Raw genomic sequence first — 22,998 nt, forward strand, 5'->3', positions numbered from 1 at the left:
CGTTCTACAGTAGGGCTTTGAAAGAACAGCTTGATACTCTTGAATTACCCTCTACCTGTACACTGCTTCAATATGTTGATGACCTGCTTTTAGCTGCCGACTCTGAGAGCACTTGTAAGGAGGGCACTGTGTTACTGCTTATTCATCTGGCTAAACATGGTCACAAAGCTTCGCTTAAAAAGTTTCAATATTGTTGTCAGGAGGTCGCCTATTTAGGCTATCTCCTGCCAAAGAAGGGAAGAAGATTGACACTTGAAAGGATAAAACTAATTTCTGGCATGTCTGTTCCAAATGCACAGAAGGAAGTTAGAGCCTTGATAGGTATGGCTTCTTACTGTAGGTTATGGATCCCAAACTTCTCACTAGTGATTAAGCCGATGTTGGCTTTGACGAAGAAGGGCATTTCTTTGCCATTGCCATGGAATACGGAACACCAGCAATCATTTGATCTGCTCAAGACTGCATTGTGCCCGGCACCGGTTTTGGGCACACCAAACTATGAAAAGGCCTTTGTGTTGTTTGTGCATGAATGTGATGGATGTGCTGTTTCTGTATTAACGCAGGAACATGGAGGGAAGAATAGGCTGTGCAGTTACTTTTCTTCCGCCCTTGATCCTGTAGCATGCGCTTTGCCAAGATGTTTGCGAGCTGTCGCTGCTGCTGCTGTGTCTGTAAAACAGAGTGAGGGAATGGTCCTAGGCCATGATTTAACCCTGATGGTGCCTCACTCTGTAGATGTTCTTCTGAACAGAACTCAAACGCAACACCTCACTTCTGCACGGTTCACGAGATATGAATTGATCTTGTTCGCTCCCCACAAACAAATCAAGAGGTGTTGTGTTCAGGGACATCATTTCACCAAAATGCCAGGGGTAACGGAAGTGACATCACACAACCCTTGACCCCCTGGTGACATCACAGGAAGTGATGTCATTTGATCCCACCCCGAAGTGATATCGCGGGATGCGATGGAATGCGACCTTTCACCCGATGACAAAACAGGAAGTGCTATCGCATAGCATTGTACACCACAAAAAATATGGTTACAATATCACTATAATGTGATGTACATTTCATACAAGAATGGATCGCCATATGTATCGTTAAGATCAGTGTGTATAGGCCCATATTACCAAATTACTGTGAATGCAAGCACCATGACTAAATGATAATGATGTGTTGTTATATAGCACTTACGCTTAAGCGCTTTATATAGAAAAAATATACACCGAATATCACCCAACCTGTGTTGGTACTCATGTATCGACCTCAGATGGATGAAAGGCTGAGTTGAGGCATTTAAGAACAGACTAAATCAGTGCCTCACCCCCTGAAGTGTGCCTGAAATAAACCTTTAATGAGTCTATCAATTATTGTAATCTTTCTTATTTAGGGTCAGTGCTGAAAGTGTTAGACTTCTGTCACTCCTTTTTTTCTTTTTCTACTTTTTTTTAAGGGGCTTTAACAAGAAAGCCAGCCACTCCAAAACTAAAGAGCCACATGGTGCTGGCCACAGCCCATGAGCTTGCATTACAAAAAAACAAAAAAATCTTTTAAAAAAACAAACTTTCTTTTTTCTTTTTTTTTCTAGAGGTCGCAAGGGTGACCACAGAGGTCACAAGGGAGACCTCAGAGGTCGCAGTTGCGACCTCTGGCGACCCCTAAATGACGTCCCTGGTTGTGTTCTTAATCCGGCTGAACTCTTACCTTTCCTGCAAGGTACTGCTTGCAGTGACGAAGAGTCACATGACTGTCTGTATACTACCGAACAAGAGACAAAGGGTAGAATTGATCTAAAGGACACTCCTTTGAATAATCCACAAGGGGAGCTGTTTTGCGATGGTTCCTGATTCAAACTTCCGGATGGTACATCCACAGCTGCTTATGCAATCACCACATTAAGCACGGTCGTGGAAACCAAGAGAATCACGCATAACTCTGCGCAGGCTGCAGAGATTATAGCATTGACTCGAGCTTGTGAACTTTCCGAAGGGCTTACAGTAAACATATATACTGATAGTCAGTATGCCTTTGGGGTGGTTCACAACTTTGGTAGACTCAGAAAGAGGGTTCTTAACCTCACACGGTATAAAGATTCAGCATGGCTCCCTAATAGTACAACTGCTCTCAGCGCTTGCGCTCCCTACTCAGTTAGCTGTCATGAAATGTGCAGCACATCAAAAGATTATAGATTATATAGGACAAGGGTACGCTTTCGCTGATCAGATAGCTAAACAAACTGCCACCAATCTTTCCACAGAGATGTACATTTCAAGGGAGACCAAAAATGCCTATGCAATGGATGAGGGTGTTGAATCCGTAAGGGACATCCAAGCCGATGCCACACTAGAAGAATCTAAGAGATGGGCAGAAGGCTTAGGGAAACTTGATGATGATGGGTGTTGGGTGGATGTGGTTGAAGGGAAATGGCTACTTCCTGACGCATATGTAATGATGAAGGTCGTCATGGCCCTAAACATATATGTGCCCAGAAGGTTACAAAAATGTTGGAGAAAGTTTGGGCGAATGACAAAATTTCAAAAATAGCTCAGCGCTATGTTCAAGATTGCATGATCTGCTTACAGCACAATGTGGGAAAGGGCACATCAACCTCGAGGGAAGATTTGGGCCACCTTCTGTCCCCTTTGAGGTCATCCACTTTGATTTTATTGAAATGGAACGGTGTAATAATTTGAAATATGTGTTAGTTGTCATCTGTGCTTTCAGCAAATGGGTCAAAGCTTTCCCTGTCAAAGATGCTACGGCCATGACTACTGCAAAAACTATGTTAAAAGAATATGTTCCCAGGTTCGGGCTACCAAGAGACATCTGGTCGGACAATGGTCCACATTTTGTCGCTGCTGTAATCCTATAGATATGTGCGGCATTACAGATCGACAAATGGTTCCATTCGGCCAGACACGCTCAAAGTGCCGGACTAGTAGAAAGACCGTTATCATCAAGAACAAGCTCGCTAAGACGTGTGCCGGCACCAAACTAAAATGGCCGGATGCCTTACCAATCACGTTGCTAGCCATGCGTACAACCCCTCAAACTAAGACTGGACTCTCTCCATTTGAGGTGGTCATGGGGAGACCTGCCAATATCTGGAACCTTCCGAAATGTTGATCCTTAAAGAATGTTGAAAATGTGCTTCTTTCAGATTACTGTAGCCAGTTGACTAAAAACCTGTATTTGATTTATGACCAGGTGTGAGAGGCTTTACCTGTACGATACGAGGGCCCAGGTCATAGCATCCGGCCTGGAGATTGGGTAGTAATCAAGGCCTTTGAGCGTTCTTCTTGCCTTGCACCTCGGTGGCGGGGCCAGTTCCAGGTCTTGCTGTTCACACAGACTGCGGTGCGTGTTGCCGGCAGAAAACATTGGATCCACGCGACGTATGTCAAGAGACTTCCTCACCCAGTGCCATACGATACAGAAGAAACAGAACCCCTCGCTAACGCTGCAACCAATGATCCCGAAGCAGTAAATAGCCTTGAGATTGCCTCAGAGATTCTCTCTGAGCCCGTGAGATCTGGGGAACCAGCCATCTTGTCTCCACACTCTCCAAAAGTTTCGCTTCTGGAAACTGTTGTTTTGGATCTTGCATCTTCACTTGCTCTTGATACACCGCTTCCAACGGGAAGTGACAACACATTGTTCTCGGATCAATCAGTATCGGGGACAACAAGGTACAATTTGCGTCCACGAAAATAGACTTATGGCACGGTTCAGCTGTGCATTCGAAGAAGAAAGGAAAATCATCAAGGGTTTGCTTTTTGCCCAAGTAATTGTTTGAGAAAAGGGGATTCTGTTAGCTAGGGTTGGGGAAGGACTAAGAAGTCTCGCGGCCTGGAGATCACCAGCAAAACAAACATTGGTGCTTCCGTTTGAAGACTGCAATTCCTGCAACCGCTACCGCTCATACTGGACTGATAAATGATCGTGTGACCAGCTGGGAAAATGGACAAATCTTTTGGGCCCCGAAAACGTACTGCTGCCTTTTTATAATGTCAATTATTGTTATAACAGTAACTGTGCTAAGTCTCTGGTACCTGGAAGAAGTGCATCCATTCGAGACCTTGTTACCGACTGAAAATGTACCCACTGTTTCTACTCCCTTTGTGCATTTGCATACTCTGTCTCCTAGAGACTCCCAGCATAGACAAAGATATTACAACAATACCTTGCTACTTATCATGAATGCTACACATGCTATTTTTAATAGGTACAACTGTTGGGTCTGCTCGCATCTACCGCAACATGGGGATAACTAGCTAGGTTGGTATATTCATCCTTTACCTTTGACAACTGCTTGTTATGCTTCTCTTAGAGCACTGTTCTTTGGCTGTTGGAACGATAGCATCTCGGGGAACTTTGATGGCACTCATTTGAATAGTTTTGAGAAATATGTTCTGACTCCCCTGGGATGCTCGCTTTTCGCAAATAGAAGTAAGCCGAAGGTTGCTTCTATTAGGCCTTCTGATAGACTGTCTCGTCCTTTTCAATCTTTGATTTCTTTAAAGATGGCTCCTATTGGCAATGAGGATGCCATGCCTCCATCGTACACTGTTAACCATAGCCCCGATTCAGTTTCTTTCTGCATACAGAGGAATGGTACTCAGTCAATGGGAGATTTTAAAGGTTGTGCCAACGTTGCGAATTTGACTAGGGGAAGACAGACCTTTGTATGTAGGCGAACCTGTCTACTTTGTTTGCGGTAATGTAGCATTTCCATGGTTACCCAGGGATTGGCAGGGAACTTGTTATTTAGGGATCCTGTTCCCCGGGGTATTCATAGCTAGTACTGTAGAGATTTCAAAGGCTCGTCCACGACGGGATGAGAATGGTGACACTCCAGCACAGGTTCTGGGGGACGTAGCGAAATCCCTCATGCTAGGGGGATGTTGCGCACAAGCGATAGGTACAATAGGACACAAGCTATACGCCCCAGATAAGAGTTCCAAACAGTATGTGCTGGAAGAGATTTTGATAGACGATCTAATGGCAATAGATATTTCTGACAGTGATTCAGGGTGTATGGATATTGAGATGTGGAGTTGTTCGTAAAGTGACCAGAAGTAGTTAGCACTTGGCATAGGCCAAAAGGAGGGTTTGTCGAACGGGAAATGATATCGTGCTTGCTATACTGTATGAATATATGTATATTGGCCTACGCCAAGTTGCTTATAAGCCACTTGCGAGGAAATCCGCGTTGTAAGGTCTTGACCTTAGATCAATGTAAGCCGCCATTTTAGATCTATCTGCCATTTTAGGTTCTCGCTCATAAAGTCACCCTGTATTCTAAGATGGTGGACAATGTCATTCCGAATGCAACATGGCCGTCTTGACCTCTGTGTATAAACTAATGTATAACTTGCCTGCAGGCTACATCTTGGGGTCATGAACTGAAACCTTGTCCTTCGCTGACCTGTGTGTATAGGATTACTTGTACCAATGAAGCTAAACCGCGAGCATATGTTAAGAACAATGTATCCAAATACTGAACTAAGAACACTTATTTAAACTACATTGTATAGATGTTTGAGAAGGTCTTTATAAGACATCCTAAAGTACACTGTTGCCATTAAGGCTTGTTGGTGAATACATTAAAAGTAAACCCTAAACGTATAGATGAACGAACTCGGCACGAACCCTAGATCTGTATTGTATTAACAAATATTAACTGGGAAATGGGTTGAACATCGTGTTTTCGAGGGTATAAAGGGTGCAACTATTCTAATGTACATTCGCACTCACTGAGCATACCAAACCACGCTGGAGTTCGCTGTGTTGTACTGAGGGCAGATAGCTATCTGTTGCTTTGTCCTTTGAAACTGTTCAGTATATAATAAAGATCTTTGTATGTTCCTTTGTAACCCGTGTTCGGTGTATTTCCTTTTGGGGTACTCATCCTCGATATCGTCTTTTTCTCTTCACAGCTGGTCCTGGAGGTCTAGAGCATAGGATCAAGTGACATGAATCGTTGGGAGTCAAATGATAGGTGCAGGCCAGTATCTGGGAGGTTGTGTCCCAGTTGAAGGTATGGAAATTCTGCAATCCAAGAATAATTTTGGACAAAATAGCAACTCCACCTCCTTTTTGATGCTCCCTATTTAACCACTTAATTCGGAAGCCATCTGGAGCTAGACGATGGAGGGAAGTCGTGCAGGTAGAGGTAAACCAGGACTCAGTTATCAACAAAATATCTGGGTTAATAGCAAGAACAAGGTCATTAATGGCAATTGCATTTTTAATAAGATCAAGGTTTTATGAGGGCCAGTGTTAATGAAGGTGCCATAATGATCTAAGGTCTATCACAGATAATATTTAGAGACCTGATTTTGTTCAAAGCACGAAGGGACAAGGTACCATGCTTAGTTGTGTTGCTCACTTTCTCAGGGTGGCACTTTCAGGGAGAAGATTCAGGACGGATTGTGTTTCCATGAATGGCCACCGTCTTGTGTTATGCTGAACATGTGTAGGATTTCCATTGCTGCATCTGGATATGGTATTGACACATAGAGGGGCAGGTTTCCAATTACACTACTTGTGATTTTCTGATTTTATCACATCTGGTATTTACTGTTACAGCATATATGGTGCCATACCACCTCGGATTAATAAAGGTGGTTACAGTAATTATCACACGTGCTATTATTGTTATTTTACCTCATGAAGCAGTATTTTAAAAATGCTTGTTTGGGATAGCATGCAATATTTACCTCACATGGTACATAGAAAGTACGGCATATAGTAAACCAGCGATTTACCCTCTGCAGTATTTTACATATGGTAAATATCATATGTGATTCCAATTCAGAATAAGGTGGTATTTTAAAAATAGAAGTTATTTAAAATACACCATGTTCTAACACCCTAGTCATAATGGGTCCCTTAATCTTGCCAGACCCTTCTTCAGAGTGCCCTAAAATAAGATGGCGGATCCTACTTCATTAGTTTACTTGCATCACTTATTATGAAGGGTGGAGGTTTCTTTCCTATTGCAATCCCCTATTTAAATGTTGCATCTACTTCTATATCAGGACTATCGACTCTTCCTGCAGTACTGGGATAAGAGTTTTTTTTTTTCCTGAGGTAACCAGAAAACAGCCCTAACTACATTAGCTGCTTTCTTCAAGTTGTTTTGCTCTTAGTTCGTTTTCCAAGTTCCCTTCTTCTGCTTAGCTACATAGCTTCTCCAACGCAGGACCTCTTTCTTCTACTTCTTGCCATCGTCCCTGGCTTCACTTGTGGAAGCAGATATGATATGTTATTTATAAAGCGCATGGACCGGAGGTTTCTAAGAGCAAACCCAGGGATCGAACCTGTGTTGCTCTGTGTCCTCTTATTTCCAAGGCGAGCACGTTCCCCCTGAGCTATCCCCCGAGATAGATGAGAGAGAAACACAGCTTTTGGAACCTGCTTTAAGGTTCTTCCTGCTCCATGGCATTTTGTGACAGCCTGCGAAACATCAGATCAGCTGGGCAGCTGAAATACACAGAAAGAGCCGCCCACAATGCACATACACACTGAGCAGTATTGGGGGAAGTCTTGTTCATCTGGAAATGCTGTGGAGGAGCTTATAAGACATCCTGGGGACACATGAAAGAGGACGACTTCAAAAATCCGCAGCTCCTTCAACCGAATCTCAACGCATGTGTGCCTGAATATCAGGGGTCAAGTCCTAAAAATTAAAGTGGGGAGACTCATCAAAAAACGCAATGGGATGTGACGTTGCCAGAAATTAGCATATCAAGGTGAAATATGCACATTTCATTAACTTAGCTTTGCATAAAACCTAAATTGAACAGGACGAATGGCATTTGCCTTTCATAAAATCAATACACACACAGAACCAAGAGAGTGTATTGTCTTGTAATAGTGTTTTTGAAAACTTTAAAAGGTGTGCGTGTTTTAAACTCCAAGAACCAATACAAATGTTTTCCCTGGGACTTGCAGTACCGAAATGGGACATTTCACCTTCAGGTGTTAGTTATTTTTCATCAGGTTATAGAGTGTAGTGGTGAATTGTCCGGGCCTACAAGTCTGCCACTGCGGTTTGATCCCTGAGGTTGGCTTAAATTCATAAATTCAAAGAGGACATTCCATGTTTTTCATTTTAGCTGGGGGGACTGAGTCCACCCTCTGAATAAAGAGGGTGGACTCCGTCCCCCACATGTATCCTCGACTTGAGCCCCGCTGAATACGTGTGCGTTGCTGCTCAAGGTCATTAATGTAAGCATTGAGTAGGTATCATTTGCAGTGAGGAGCTCACTTCTTCAGCAACATGCCTTTGATCCAGGACGTAGCATTAACAACACAAGATTATTATTTTTGCTCAACTATAATACAGCCAAACAATTGGCCGTCTATACAATACATGTCGATAGGCCTGCATTGAGAGCTCCTATTACACATAACGGTACCCCCAATTTACGCCAATTTGAATGAACCCAAGGAGGGAAAGAAAACTCAAAACAGATCCAGTTGCCTTACTACATGCAACCATAGGCAGCTCGTAGGCAGCTTACCTTTCCCTTTTAGTAAACGTTTCATGACAAGCCTAAATCTAGTGAAGTGATACATTAAGGGAATCTGGTCGTAACTCCACTATGTTTCTACATCTACGTGCGTGTGGGCCCCTGCCCCAGACGCTAGCAATGCTTTGTCATTTAGATCAGTGCATGTGCTGCGAGCGCAAAGTTTATGTCTGGCTGTCTTTTCTTCCCACATCTTACTCAACCTACTGTTATTGTCTTCCCTCATTATAGAAGTTCTAAACTCAATGACATATAATGTGTGAACTATATTGAATTTGACTTTGATGTGTTCTTTGCGAATAAATCAGTCGGGAAGTACAAAGCCAGTTGTGTTGTAACAGAACAGAAGCCAACATAGGGGCTGATCCGTGGACTTTTCTGTTGGGGTGAATCGAGACTTTGCGTATCATTTTGCATGCAAAACCCCCTTTGTCGATTCATGGAATCGACTTTGCAGGTCTTTTACCAGTCATTGCGGGGACTTCACGCAGGTCCGCCACGTCTCTGCGTGCAGTCGATCGGGTTGTGATGGACTCCACGCAGAGTGTGGGTTTCGCCTATGCAGAGGTCCAAATACGGGGCAGAGCATGCAGAATGAGGAAGCACAAGGGAAATTGTGGGCATGTCGAGGAACGACCTGCGTGATCACATCGCACGCTCACAACTGCTCAATACCAAGCGCATTCATAGATCTGACCGCGCAACAGCACATCAGGGAAATCGGCATGCAAAGCTTGCGATCTCACTGCCACCTGAAGGCTTACGTAAAGTCCCATGCGCATTGGAATCACCATGCAAATGTAAGGACTGATCCGGAATGTAGGGGTGCATGTACGCAGTTGGGGTGCCAATTGCAGGTAGAGGTGCGCATATGCCGTGTAGCGGGGTGCAGCCACGGTTTATTGGGGTTTGCATGAATACTTACCAGCGACTGACGACCATAGTTGTGAAAAATGGTATGCATGTTGAGGGGATGCTGTGAATAGTTACGCGGGACCCTACGCAGTGTCATCGGGGTGCTGCCTTGGTTCGGGGGGTATGCACACACTATTGCCGCGGTGCATTACGTTTGGTATACATGGCTGGAATTGCTATGCGTGGGGGCGTGCCGTGAGCGTTCCGGCCACTACTTGGCATAGGGTTACTTTGCAGGAACAATTCCGTCAATACGAGAGCGCGCAGAAAATGTTATGCACGCAGGGACGTGCAATGTAATTTTCGGCACACAGGCTTGGTGGGATCAATGCACATTTTTCCATGAATCAGGCCCATAGGCTCTGCAACTCGACCTGGTTGCCAGATTAGTCCGATTGGGTTCTCAGTCAATTTCTATGATTGTTTTCTTCATGATCTGTTTATGTTTGGATTTGGGGATGTTTAACTGATTGAGATGTAAGCACTGTGTCCAGGTACAGCCATCTTTCATATAACGCCTTGCGTGCTTATTAGCTTCTGCAGGGATGCCGATACAGTGCCATAATCTGCCTTAGCCATCTTCCATTGGTATGGAAGACGCTGGGATGTCATGGTGCAAATGCCCATTTTGCCAATGGAGTCTGATGGAAACAAATTGTAATGGATTTGATGCAAACCCCGCCAATTTCCTCTGCTCTTCCTCTCTCTTTCCTCCATAGAGTTCAATCCCATACAGAAGTTTAGGAACTATTTTTGCCTTTTAAAGGTCATGGAAAACCCACCGTGCTGTTTCGCACACCGTTTTATTGCACCTACCTGTTGCCCTCTTTCCACCTCAATTCTTTCTACGTCTGTGCCCCACGTGAGATGTTGATCAATACTGACGCCCAAATAGTTGCATTAGGAGACGCTCTATTCAAGGGACAGGTTTATTTTCAGAGTGGATCTTTTCCTTCCTGGCAAGAAGGACATCGCCTCAGTTTTCATTCAGTTGATGATACGACTGTGATCTGTGGCATATTTCGAGAGCTGGGTTAATAATGCTTGTAATCCCTTTGGAGTTAGATTAAGCGGCAGAAGGTCATGAGCCTGACCTAGCCACGATATTTGTGTGGTGCCACGTCTAAGGGGTTAAGAGTGTTACATGGACAGATGTAAGGATATGTCAGCCATATACAAGTTAAATAAAAGAGGGACTAGAATGTAGTCCTGTTTCTACACTAAAGGTGGCCAGAAAATCAGTCAGGGCAGCCTCTAGCATGACCTTGACTGTGCTGAATAATCATTTTAAAAGAGAAAGGTTGTCATTTTGCATCCACCAAAGTGCAAAATAAAAAGTGTGAAACCAGGCATATTGCATTTACACTTCATTTATTTTTATTTTTTGCTGCAGCTCATTTTCGTGCCCTTCCTAGGCTTAGAAAGGGAAAACGCAGTTTTCGTTTCTGCGTTGCTTTCCTTCTCAGAACTGCACCAGATGTTACGCCTGTGTGAGATGGAGGCGTAAAAACAATGGATTCCTAAGGAACCTGCTTTCCATTTTCATCTGCAAATGAACAGGAGCATTTCATGGGAACCATTAGTAAACGCTGCCTGTGTAGCGTTATTTGCAGGCAGCGTTTACATTTGTACATAGCGGAGAGTCAAAGTGAAGCAGAAAGGTGAATGCACCTCATTATATTCGTGGCAATTACACGCCACTTTGCCTTTGTTTAAAATTGCATGCAGAGGACCCAACAGCAAGAAAGTGCTAAGGTTGGCGGTCCCGTACAAAATGACCCCCAAAGGGACAGGACACATTTTGAATTTGCACAATGCACATTTTGTGGTCCTTATTTTATAAGCACAAGCGGTAAACCAAACCAAGTTTGGTATTTACATGTTTAGCAAACGGAAATGTAAAAGAAAGGAGTGAAGGTCATTTTACTAATTTTTGCACTTTCTCTTTGCATTATGTGTTGATAATAAATATCATGACAAACAGGGGACCCTAGAGAAATTATGTGCTAACGGTGGACTTTTTGTGAAATGAGGTCCTTTGAGACTATAAAATGGATGAAACAGAGATCCATGATTCCTTTCTGAATTAACCCCATCAGCCGGCACCACAGTACCTAACACTCGGTCAAAATGCCACACAGAAAGAATTGAGAATTACTGGAAAATAATAAGGAGCCTATTTTCCTTAAAGTGCAAACTTCACAGAGGAAACTACTAGAAGTGCACTTTCGTGCACTGCAGTCCCTCCGATGCATTTTTTAATCCTTTATATCCAGGGTGATCAAGTTACAACTAAATCCTGGCAGACCAGAGTTTACGTGTCATGTTACCACTCTTCCCTGGAAGGATTGGTAAATAACTATACACAGCAGGATGTATTTACAACAGCTTTTACATAGAGCTGGGCGAGCCTGGTGGGGCTCTGGCCAGGCCAGGTCAAAACTTGGGCTCTGGTCTGATCCGTATATTGGGTCAGTGCCTGTCCACAGCAGGGGCCGGCCACAAACCCTTCCAGTGGCCTGACAACCCTGTTACCATTTAAAAAAGAAAAAAAGAAGAAAAAAACATGCTCCTGAAGTGCAGAGACCACAACATGAGGATGCTCGCCTGACTTCCTGTCCATCCTGGCCATCTGACATTCTGTCCCGCCCTAGCCACTCATTGATTGGCTAGCATGGGACAGGAAGTAAGGCTGTAAAGACAGGAAGTCAGGAGAACGTGCTCCTGTTGTGCAGCAGTTTTAAAAGGTAAGTGAAGTCCCCCCTTCTACTCACCTTTCAAAATATACTGGCGCCGTTCCTGCATTCCCCCCAGCCATCATACTCCTTTCCCTGCTCCTGCCCCCTTTAACCTCACCAGCATCCAGACTCTTCCTTGCCCTGAGTACCGCCAGTCACATTTCTCCTCCTTCCAACCACAAAATCATTGGTGTGACCCCCACACCCACCCGGGGACCCCTAGCCCATTTGTCACCTCCAAGCCCCATGTCATGCCAGTGACGTCATTTTCCCCGAAATGCCAGGATTAGCAGAAGTGACATCACAGGAAGTAATGTCATTTGACCCCATCCCAAAGTGACATCACCAGAAGTGATGGAACACAACCTTTCACCCCTTGACAAAACAGGAAGTGGCATCACATAGCATTGTCCCTAAGTACACTATGATAAATATGGTTACGATATCAATGTAATGTGATATACAATTCATACAAGAATGTATCACCATATGTATCATTAATATCAGTGTGTATAGGTGTTAGGAAAGATTTCTTAATTGTGGGTAATTTTCCTTCCATGTGGCAACCCCTAAACTTTTTGCTGTTGTTTTCAACATGATCTAGACTTTGCCAGAGAAGTGCAGCCTTCTGCCGCACTCCTCTGGGCTTTCGCTCCATTCTTACGGGGAAACTGACATGCCCTTAAGACAGTCAGTACCAGGAAACGTTGTTTTCCGTAGTTTCTTTATCATGTTGCAGCTTTTGCGCAAAATGGCACAAGAGGGCACTGTAAGCTAAGTTGCTGCTCTCTTGGGTCTCTAGTCTTCTACAGGCCCTAGACACTCTCTTTGGATTGTTAACGAACAGTGCAAGTGAATCACGGATGGGACTGGTGGCAGTGATCGTTTCTTGTGTTTTTGAGCTCCTTTTGGCGTTTAAGCGCGTTTCTCACGCTTAGCCCAAAATGGTGGCCTGGCTCCCAAAATGGCCAGACCACGAGGCTCTTTGTCCTGTCCGCTGACCGTCTTGCCCCCTTCACCTTCCCCCAGGTCGAGCCGACCCAGGGCCTTCCTTATTTGGGCATGTACTTTCCCGCGAAACACAGATGCTTTCGCGGGCTTCTACAGGCCTTGTGTGTGCCTCCAGGATGTGGGCTGGGATGTCTGGTCCCAATACACATCCTGGGTGCCAGAGAGTCTAGTGTGTTGTGAATGCATGGGACCTCCGTGGTCCGTGATAGGTCCATGTATGGTGTGAGTGTTTTGTGAGCAGATCTCCCATTGGGTCCCCTCAGTTTTGGCGCGAAGGGAACCGTGGATAAGAGGGGGCTGGAAACACCACTACCATGTCGATCTCCTGAGTTCTCACAAACAAAGGAATACAGGAGCCAAGTATCCTGCAACTACGAGGCTGAACCGAGGAAACGCTGGTGACCCGCTGAAGGACTACTCCTCTGCACTGCTGTCGCTTTGTGAAACCCTTTCTACCTCGGATCGAACGAGAAGGCCTGTACTGGTACTTCGACCCTTGGAATAGTGGGAACAACTATTCTCGGCATCTTCACCATCTCCTGCACGTAAGCCTTCGGAAGTGTCTCTGGGCCATCCAGCAGACTGACCAGCCTACCCAGGAGTCTTGCTCTGTAACCGCCGTCAGGTTGTGTTGTATTACGAGTCCTTGTCACTCTCACACGATTCGTACACTTGGCATTCCCAGGTCTGAAGTGAGTAGTGTACATTTGGCTGAAATACACATGGCCGCTCCGTTGCCCTGCTGTGGTAACAAACTGTGCGGGTTCACTGCGTTTGGGACATCCTCAACTCAACTTCTGCTGCTGCGGAATCTACATGATGCCGAGACGTCCCCTGCTCGTATCTGAACCTGCCAGCACTGAAACTGACGCGGAGAAGCCTGGGTCTGCTTGCATCGGGGACCGGTGAGCAGCATCGCTAGGAACTGGTCGCCCTCCTGCAGGAGCCCATAGCTTTTCCCCGCTGAGTCTAACAGCACGCCTTTCCGTACTCGCGCTCTGCTTCTGCCCACAGTGGAGACTGCGCTTGAGTCGCGGAGTTCTGTTCATCTTCATTTGTTCACCGAACTAAACTGCCTGATTCCCTCGAAGAGACTCCCCTTTTTGCCCGTTGGCACCAGCGTGTGCAGGTACTTTTGAGCACAAGGCTCCACTCTTCGTAGGGCTTGGACTTCCTTTTAGTTAGGTGCCTCTGAAGGCGGACTGGGTCTAATTATTATTCGCACTGCCTGTTTTCCTCCCCATCTAGGTGGTCTACACATTTCGTGTGTCTAACTCGTTAGATTCGTTTGTATTTGTATATATATTGTATTGGTTTGGTATGTGTTGGTTTACTTGAGTCTTTTTGTGAACTCTCGCTACGGTCAATGTTACAAAGGCCTTGTAATAAATGTGTATATATTTTTAATATAAGACCTGCTTGGTGTAATTTGTAAGTGTCCTTGCTTTGTGTGCTCTTTGCGGGCTTTCAGTCACCCTCACCTCTCTTGAGACCTAGTCTTGACCGCCGCGATCGCTACCCTGATTGGTCTGGCTTGTCCAGAGGTTACCCTGTTCCAAGAAACTGGGCTGGCCTTCTGAACCTCTGCCCCTTCAGGACAGAGTTCAGAAATCTATCTTAACAAATTGGTGTACAGCGGTTGGATACCACTGAAGGTATCCAGTGTTGCGCACGAGCGAAGGCATTTCAAGTTATTCCTACCAGGACACGTAGTGAATTGTCGTAGTATAACTTTTAAAAAGCCATAGTCCTATCCAACAGTATGTAAACAAATACCTTGTTAACTTTAAATGCTTCTAAATCCAAAACATTGAAAAAGATTTGTTCGGAGATAGGTGTCTCCTCTCAAGGCACCAAATTGGATATGATCCAAAGAATCGTGGCATGGCAAGAAGCGCAGCTTGACGCTATAACTTCCAAGGACAGTGGAGAAGGAGGTGGGGCTGCTCTCACTGTTAGAACTGACGGTTCTGCCGCTGCACTGGTCCACCGCGACCTCGAGGACAGGGAGGATGAGATGTCTAATGTTTCCTCTGCTAGTGTCGATGGGGAGGCCATGCTTGAATTCAAGAAGCAAGAGCTGCTGTTTAGGCAGAAGGAGCTTGAGTTCAATATGGCCAAACTACAGGAAGAGCTTGAGTTCAATAGGGTCAAGCTAAGAATCGAACAGGTAGAGAAACAGAAAGACAGGGATCACCAGTTGGAACTGGCCAAGCTTCAGGTTGCAAATGGATCCAAGGGTCCTGGACATGGGTCAGGGGCCTCCTCTCATCCACGATTTCCAAAAGATCTGCTCAGTGTGTATGAGGAAAAGAATGACATTATGGACTGGCTGAATACGTTTGAGTATGCATGTGAAGTTCAACAAGTTCACAATGCTGATAAGATTGCCTGGTTACTCAGCAGACTGCCCCATTCTGGCTGTAGTGCCATTATGGAAATGTCGAAGGCTGAGCGAGCGGATTTCTCAATGTTAAAGCCAACTCTCATTTTAAAGTTTGGAAAGACTCCTGCCCAATATTTAAAACGATTCAGAGAGTATAAGAAAAAAGAAGGTGGTACTTGGGTATCTTATGTAACCGAATCCTTAAAAAACTTCACTGGCTGGGTCAAAGGTTATAAGGTTTCTACCTTTGAAGGCATGATAAGTCTTGTCATGCTGGAACATATTGATTTATGGGTGTCACATCTAGTGTCCCATAAGGACAAAACTCATCCTGGTAAGCAGGAGGAAGGGAAAAAGTCCAAAGATAAGGAGGGTGGAGAATCTGAAAAATCTTCTTCTCAAAAGGGCCACAAAAAGAAAAATAATGGTAAGACACAAGAGAACTCACAGGGTTGTGGAGGTCAGCCTCCGAAACAGAACTCTGCTTACAATAAGCCTCCCTATGTAAACAGACCCAATGGATCTTGTTTTGCTTGTGGAGCAACTGACCATGTGAAGGGGGATCCCCGGTGTAAGGTTCAACCTTTGGGGGTCCACTCCGCTAATCTGGCCTTCTCCTCCTACGAGGAAGAAGAGATTACAGGAGCATCCTTCTCCTCAGACTCCTTCCCCAGCGGGATAGAAGCTGAGGTAGTTTTAGTTTCCCTGGGTTCCTGGGAGCCTAAAGTCGCAGAGGCTTATGCTAGGATTCCAGATAATACCAAGCACTACTTTAAAGACAGTGTGCTGATCAATGGAGTGAATACTCCAGCTCTTAGGGATAGTGGGTGCAGTCGAACTGTAGTGGATCCTACCTTGGTAGACTCAGAGGATGTTGCCAGAGCTACTCTGATGCCCACTATGTTGGCTGACGGCCCACCTCGCATGTTTCCAGTAATACCTGTAAATCTTACTTTAAATGGTACAGCAGTCAGGATTCCAGTGAGCATTCAGAGAAACGTCCCAGGAAAGGTCTTGGCAATGATCTCAGAGCTTTAGGGCTCGTAGGAGACACTGCCGACAGACCCTACACATGGTCTCAAACACGGGCAGCATTGGCCAAGACCAATACGCCACCCCAGCCGAAGAGGAAACCCAAGGCGAAAGGAGTAAGCAAGTCAAGACGAGGGAAAGAGAACATTCCCCCGAACTCGCCTACCACTGCAGTGGAGGAAGTTGGTCAATCGCCCGGGCCTGCCGAGGAGGTGGCGATGCCTGAAGTATTTGACCCCAACGACCATCCTGAACTAAAAGACTTGTTAGTAGAAGGTGGTCCTGACAGGGAAGAATTCAGTAAAGGCCAACGTGAGTGCCCATCTCTGGAAGGCCTAAGGAGACATGCCTGCTCCCAGCTTGAGGGTGAACCTCCTGGGACGCGTCAGATTTATTGGGAAGGTGGACTCCTGTATAGTGAGCCCACAGAGTCTACAGAAGGAGACCATAGGAGGTTGGTGGTTCCCCTTGCTGTAAGACCCTTCCTCCTGCAGTTGGCGCATGAAGTACCACTTGCTGGTCACCTTGGTATTAGGAGGACCACGCAAAGGTTATCCATGCACTTCCACTGGCCCAAGATGGGGGTGCAAGTAGAAAGTCACTGCAGGAGTTGTGCCTCCTGCCAGTTATCTGGTAAGAGTGGCTCAACAATCCAAGCTCCATTGGTACCACTCCCAGTTGTGGGAATACCATTCAAAAGGGTAGGGATCGACATTGTTGGTCCCCTTGACCCGCAGACATCCTCAGGCAATAGGTTTATCTTGGTGCTACCAGATATCCTGATGCCATCCCATTGAAAACTGTAACTGCTAAGTCAGTTGCAAAAGCGTTACTTGGCGTCTTTACTAGGGTTGGCTTCCCTAAAGAAGTTGTGTCTGAAAGAGGCAGCAACTTTATGTCAAAGTATATGCAGGCTATGTGGAAATAATGTGGGGTCACCTACAAGTTCTGTTCTGCATACCACCCCCAGACCAATGGCCTGGTGGAACGTTTCAACAGAACGTTAAAGAGCATGAATGGGGTTCTGGAAGAACCTCAGAGAAGAAAATGGGATCTTATTTTACCATGCTTACTGTTTGCCTACCGAGAGTTACCACAGGAGGGTGTTGGCTTTAGCCCCTTTGAACTTCTGTTCGGTCATCCTGTACGGGGACCCTTAGCCATAGTCAAAGAGGGATGGGAGATGCCCACTCCCCCTGTCACTACCTGCGTAGTAGATTTTGTGCTGGGGCTCAGAAAACGGATGGTACATCTGATGGGCTTGGCTAGTGATAAATTGAAGGCAGGACAAGCACTGGTAAAACATTGGTACGACCAGAAAGCTTCCCTCATCAACTTTACACCTGGTTAGCAAGTCCTGATCATGAATCCCATAAGGCCTCGAGCTTTACAGGACAAATGGTCAGGCCATTACACAGTGGTGGAGCCCCTGGGTGAGGTTAACTATTTAGTGGACCTTGGAAGGCCTGGACAGGCTCCAAAAGTGTTCCACGTAAATAGGCTGAAGGCTTTCGTCCCAAGAGTCGAAATCGCAGCACTGCTACTGGCTTCAGATGTTGAGGAAGAGGAGTCTGAACCTCTCCCTGACCTGTTCCAAAGCGGTCCTTCAGATAGCTCCGTCGAGGGTGTCCGAGTGGCCCCTCACCTGACCTCTGATCAGCAGGCTGAGGTGAAAAGTTTGCTTAGGCAGTTTTCCCCCCTGTTTTCACAGTCGCCTGGTTTGACACCTTGGTGCAAACCTAACATAGACACAGGAGACAGTGTTCCTACCAAAAGTAGGGGATACAGGATGTCAGACAAAGTACAGTCTTATATTAAGACCGAGGTCAACAAGATGTTAGACCTTGGGGTGATTGAACCCTCTAGTAGTCCTTGGTCCAGCCCTGTGGTTTTGGTTCCAAAGGCAGGCACTTCTGAATTGAGGTTCTGCGTGGATTACAGGGCTCTGAATGCTGTCACCAAGACAGATGCACACCCCTTGCCTCAAACAGATGAGCTGGTGAATACTTTGGGTGATTCCAAGTACCTCAGCACGTTTAACCTCACTGCTGGCTATTGGCAAATAGCTTTAGCAGAACATGCCAAGGAGAAGACAGCATTTTCTACTCCAGACGGCCTTTACCAATTCAGGATAATGCCGCTCGGGTTGGAAAATGCACCTGCCACTTTCCAAAGGCTTGTGAATCATGTGTTTAAATGGGTTGGATGAATTCTGTCTTGCATATCTGGACGATATAGCAGTTTTCAGTGCCACCTGGGAAGACCATGTGAAACACCTCGGGATTGTGCTCCAGGCTATTCAGAAAGCACACTTGACCATAACGGCTAGTAATTGCCAGATTGGATAAGGCTCAGTGGTTTACCTTGGACATGAAGTAGGTGGAGGGAGGATACAGCCTCTTCCCAGTAAAGTACAAGCAGTACAAGACTGGCCTACCCCCACTACACAGACCCAAGTGAGAGCCTTCTTAGGACTCACAGGGTATTACCGCAACTTCATGGCAGACTATGGCACCATAGCTGCCCCTCTGACTGCCCTCACTACTCCGAAGAAACCCAAGAAGGTAACTTGGACCGACGAGTATGAGAAGGCCTTCAATGGCTTAAAAGACTCCTTGTGCCAGGCCCCTGTCCTCAGGGCCCCTGATTATCAGACCTTTTATTGTGCAGACGGACGCCTCTGACACTGGGATAGGAGCTGTACTATCGCAAGTAGATGAGAAGGGTAAGGAACACCCTATTGGTTTTATTAGTCGCCACTTTAAGGGCAGAGAGCTCAGATGGTCCACAGTGGAGAAAGAATGTTTCTCTGTTGTGTGGGCCCTACGGAACCTGAGGCCTTACCTCTATGGGACCCACTTCACTGTGCAAACTGACCATAAGCCCTTAAAGTGGCTAATGAACATGAAGGGAGAGAATCCAAAGTTGCTTAGGTGGTCCATAAGTCTACAAGGCTTCGACTTCACTATTGAGCATAGGCCAGGTGTCCAACATAGCAATGCTGATGGGTTGTCCAGAATGTTTAACCGACCTGAACAAGAGACTCATCCAGGGGGGGATTAGTTCCGCCTGTCCATAGTCTGGGAGGGGCGAGTGTTAGGAAAGATTTCTTAACTGTGGGTAATTTTCCTTCCATGTGGCAACCCCTAAACTTTTTGCTGTTGTTTTCACCATGATCTAGACTTTGCCAGAGAAGTGCAGCCTTCTGCCGCACTCCTCTGGGCTTTCGCTCCATTCTTATGGGGAAACTGACATGCCCTTAAGACAGTCAGTACCGGGAAACATTGTTTTCCGTAGTTTCTTTATCATGTTGCAGCTTTTTCGTGCAACATGGCACAAGAGGGCACTGTAAGCTAAGTTACTGCTCTCTTGGGTCTCTAGTCTTCTACAGGCCCTAGACATTCTCTTTGGATTGTTAACGAACGGTGCAAGTGAATCACGGACGGGACTGGTGGCAGCGATTGTTTCTTGTGTTTTTGAGCCTTTTGGTGTTTAAGCATGTTTCTCGCGCTTAGCCCAAAATGGTGGCCTGGCTCCCAGAATGGCCAGACCACGAGGCACTTTGTCCTGTCCGCTGACCGTCTTGCCCCCTTCACCTTCCCCCAGGCCGAGCCGACCCGGGGCCTTCCTTATTTGGGCATGTACTTTCCCGCGAAACACATATGCTTTTGCGGGCTTCTACAGGCCTTGTGTGTGCCTCCAGGATGTTGGCTGGGATGTCTGGTCGCGAAGGGAACCGTGGATAAGAGGGGGCTGGAAACACCACTACCATGTCGATCTCCTGAGTTCTCACGAACAAAGGAATACAGGAGCCAAGCATCCTGCAACTACGAGGCTGAACTGAGGAATCGCTGGTGACCCACTGAAGGACTACTCCTCTGCACTGCTGTCGCTTTGTGAAACCCTTTCTACCTCGGATCGAACGAGAAGGCCTGTACTGGTACTTCGACCCTTGGAATAGTGGGAACAACTATTCTCGGCATCTTCACCATCTCCAGCTCGTAAGTCTTCGGAAGTGTCTCTGGGCCATCCAGCAGACTGACCAGCCTACCCAGGGGTCTTGCTCTGTAACCGCCGTCAGGTTGTGTTGTATTACGAATCCTTGTCACTCTCACACGATTCATACACTTGGCATTCCCAGGTCTGAAGTGAGTAGTGTACATTTGGCTGAAATACACACGGCCCTCCGTTGCCCTGCTGTGGTAACAAACTGTGCGGGTTCACTGCGTTTGGGACATCCTCAACTCAACTTCTGCTGCTGCGGAATTTACACGACGCCGAGACGTCCCCTGCTCGTATCTGAACCTGCCAGCACTGATACTGACGCAGAGAAGCCTGGGTCTGCTTGCATCGGGGACCGGTGAGTAGCATCGCTAGGAACTGGTCGCCCTCCTGCAGGAGCCCATAGCTTTTCCCCGCTGTGTCTAACAGCACGCCTTTCCGTACTCGCGCTCTGCTTCTGCCCACAGTGGAGGCTGCGCTTGAGTCGCGGAGCTCTGTTCATCTTCATTTGTTCACCGAACTAAACTGCCTGATTCCCTCGAAGAGACTCCCCTTTTTGCCCGTTGGCACCAGCGTGTGCAGGTACTTTTGAGCACAAGGCTCCACTCTTCGTAGGGCTTGGACTTCCTTTTAGTTAGGTGCCTCTAAAGGCGGACCGGGTCTAATTATTATTCGCACTGCATGTTTTCCTTCCCATCTAGGTGGCCTACACATTTTGTGCGTCTAACTCGTTTGTATTTGTATATATATTGTATTGGTTTGGTATGTGTTGGTTTACTTGAGTTTTATTGTGATCTCTCGCTACGGTCAATGTTACAAAGGCATTGTAATAAATGTGTATATATTTTTAATATAAGACCTGCTTGGAGTAATTTGTAAGTGTCCTTGCTTTGTGTGCTCATTGCGGGCTTTCAGTCACCTTCACCTCTCTTGAGACCTAGTCTTGACCGCCGCGATCGCTACCCTGATTGGTCTGGCTTGTCCAGAGGTTACCCTGTTCCAAGAAACTGAGCTGGCCTTCTGAACCTCTGCCCCTCCAGGACAGAGTTCAGAAATCCATCTTAACAATAGGCTCATATTACGAAATTACTGTGAATACAAGCAGACGTCCAAGGCCAAATGATGATGTATTATTATATAGCACTTATGCTTAAGCACTTTATATAGAACAAATATACATACAGTATTACCCAACCTGTGTTGGATCTCATTTATAGACCTCAGAAGGATGAAAGGCTGAGTTGGCCTTGCTGGGATTCGAACCGGCAACCTGTGGATCACACATCACAGCAGCAAGCACTCAACCCACTGAGCTGAGAGTAGGGCCCTATTGGTATTGTGCATGCAATGGATGGTGATGGCGAATAACTCTGACACCAAATAATCGAACCAACTCAGGAAGATGGCAAAGGTTGCTGTTTTATTAACAATGATCTAAAACAGGGAGTTACAACAGACATCAACGATTGTTTGCTCGAGTTCTCTGAATTTCACATAAAAACTTCCTTTTGTACAAAAAATACGTCAGACGTGATGTCATACTACATGACAAATAAGAAAAAACAGCGAGGAGCTCTGATAGGTTCAAGGGGAACATCTAAGTATACTTTCTGTAAGGGTTCGGATTGTGATTGGTTATCTAATGTCAGATGGACAACTTATGCCTACCTCTAAAACATTACATCTTCAACACTATTAAGTACACAGTATATTGTTGGCTCTTCATTATATGGCCCTCCATAATTGGTTGGCACAATCGTGCCATGTCTGTAACATTCGGCTTACTTAGCATCAAATAAGCTCAGACCTAGGTGCCAGGAGGTGGACTTGATTGTACCTCCCCACCCAATTTGCCCATCATCTCTCATCACCCATGCCTTCTGCCATAAAGATTGTCTTTGAACTTGGCCATGCAAAGTATCCTTGTCCCTAGGAATGTATGGGAGTACACGCTTGCACTATTGTTGTTCTAGAACTCCACACTCAACACTATTTCTATCCTTGGCTCATGTGACAGGAGACCATGATTTGGTCCATTTTGCAGCATTTAAATGTCTTAAATGAATAAACCGTGGTATGCGTGGTGTTCTTTCTTAGCACCGTACCAAGAGATGAATCAGCTTTGCTTGTTCCCTGCCTTCAAGAATAGATAACCATTCTTGGCTGCTTCAGCTTTGACACCAGACCAAACAGCCTCAGCATTCGTGCCCACAGAGTCAGCTTATTTTTGCTGTGTCACAGCTCTCGGCCTTTCTCTCCATGTGTCCTAGCATTCTAATTTCATAACACCAACGTCCAGCTTCTATACAATGGAGGCTCCACCTGCAGTCTATTCACTACTTATAGGCAGCTTCTAAGATTACTTGATCTA

This window comes from Ambystoma mexicanum, chromosome 1q (genome assembly GCF_040938575.1).
Source record: "Ambystoma mexicanum isolate Mex_15411 chromosome 1q, UKY_AmexF1_1, whole genome shotgun sequence".
Taxonomy (NCBI): domain Eukaryota; kingdom Metazoa; phylum Chordata; class Amphibia; order Caudata; family Ambystomatidae; genus Ambystoma; species Ambystoma mexicanum.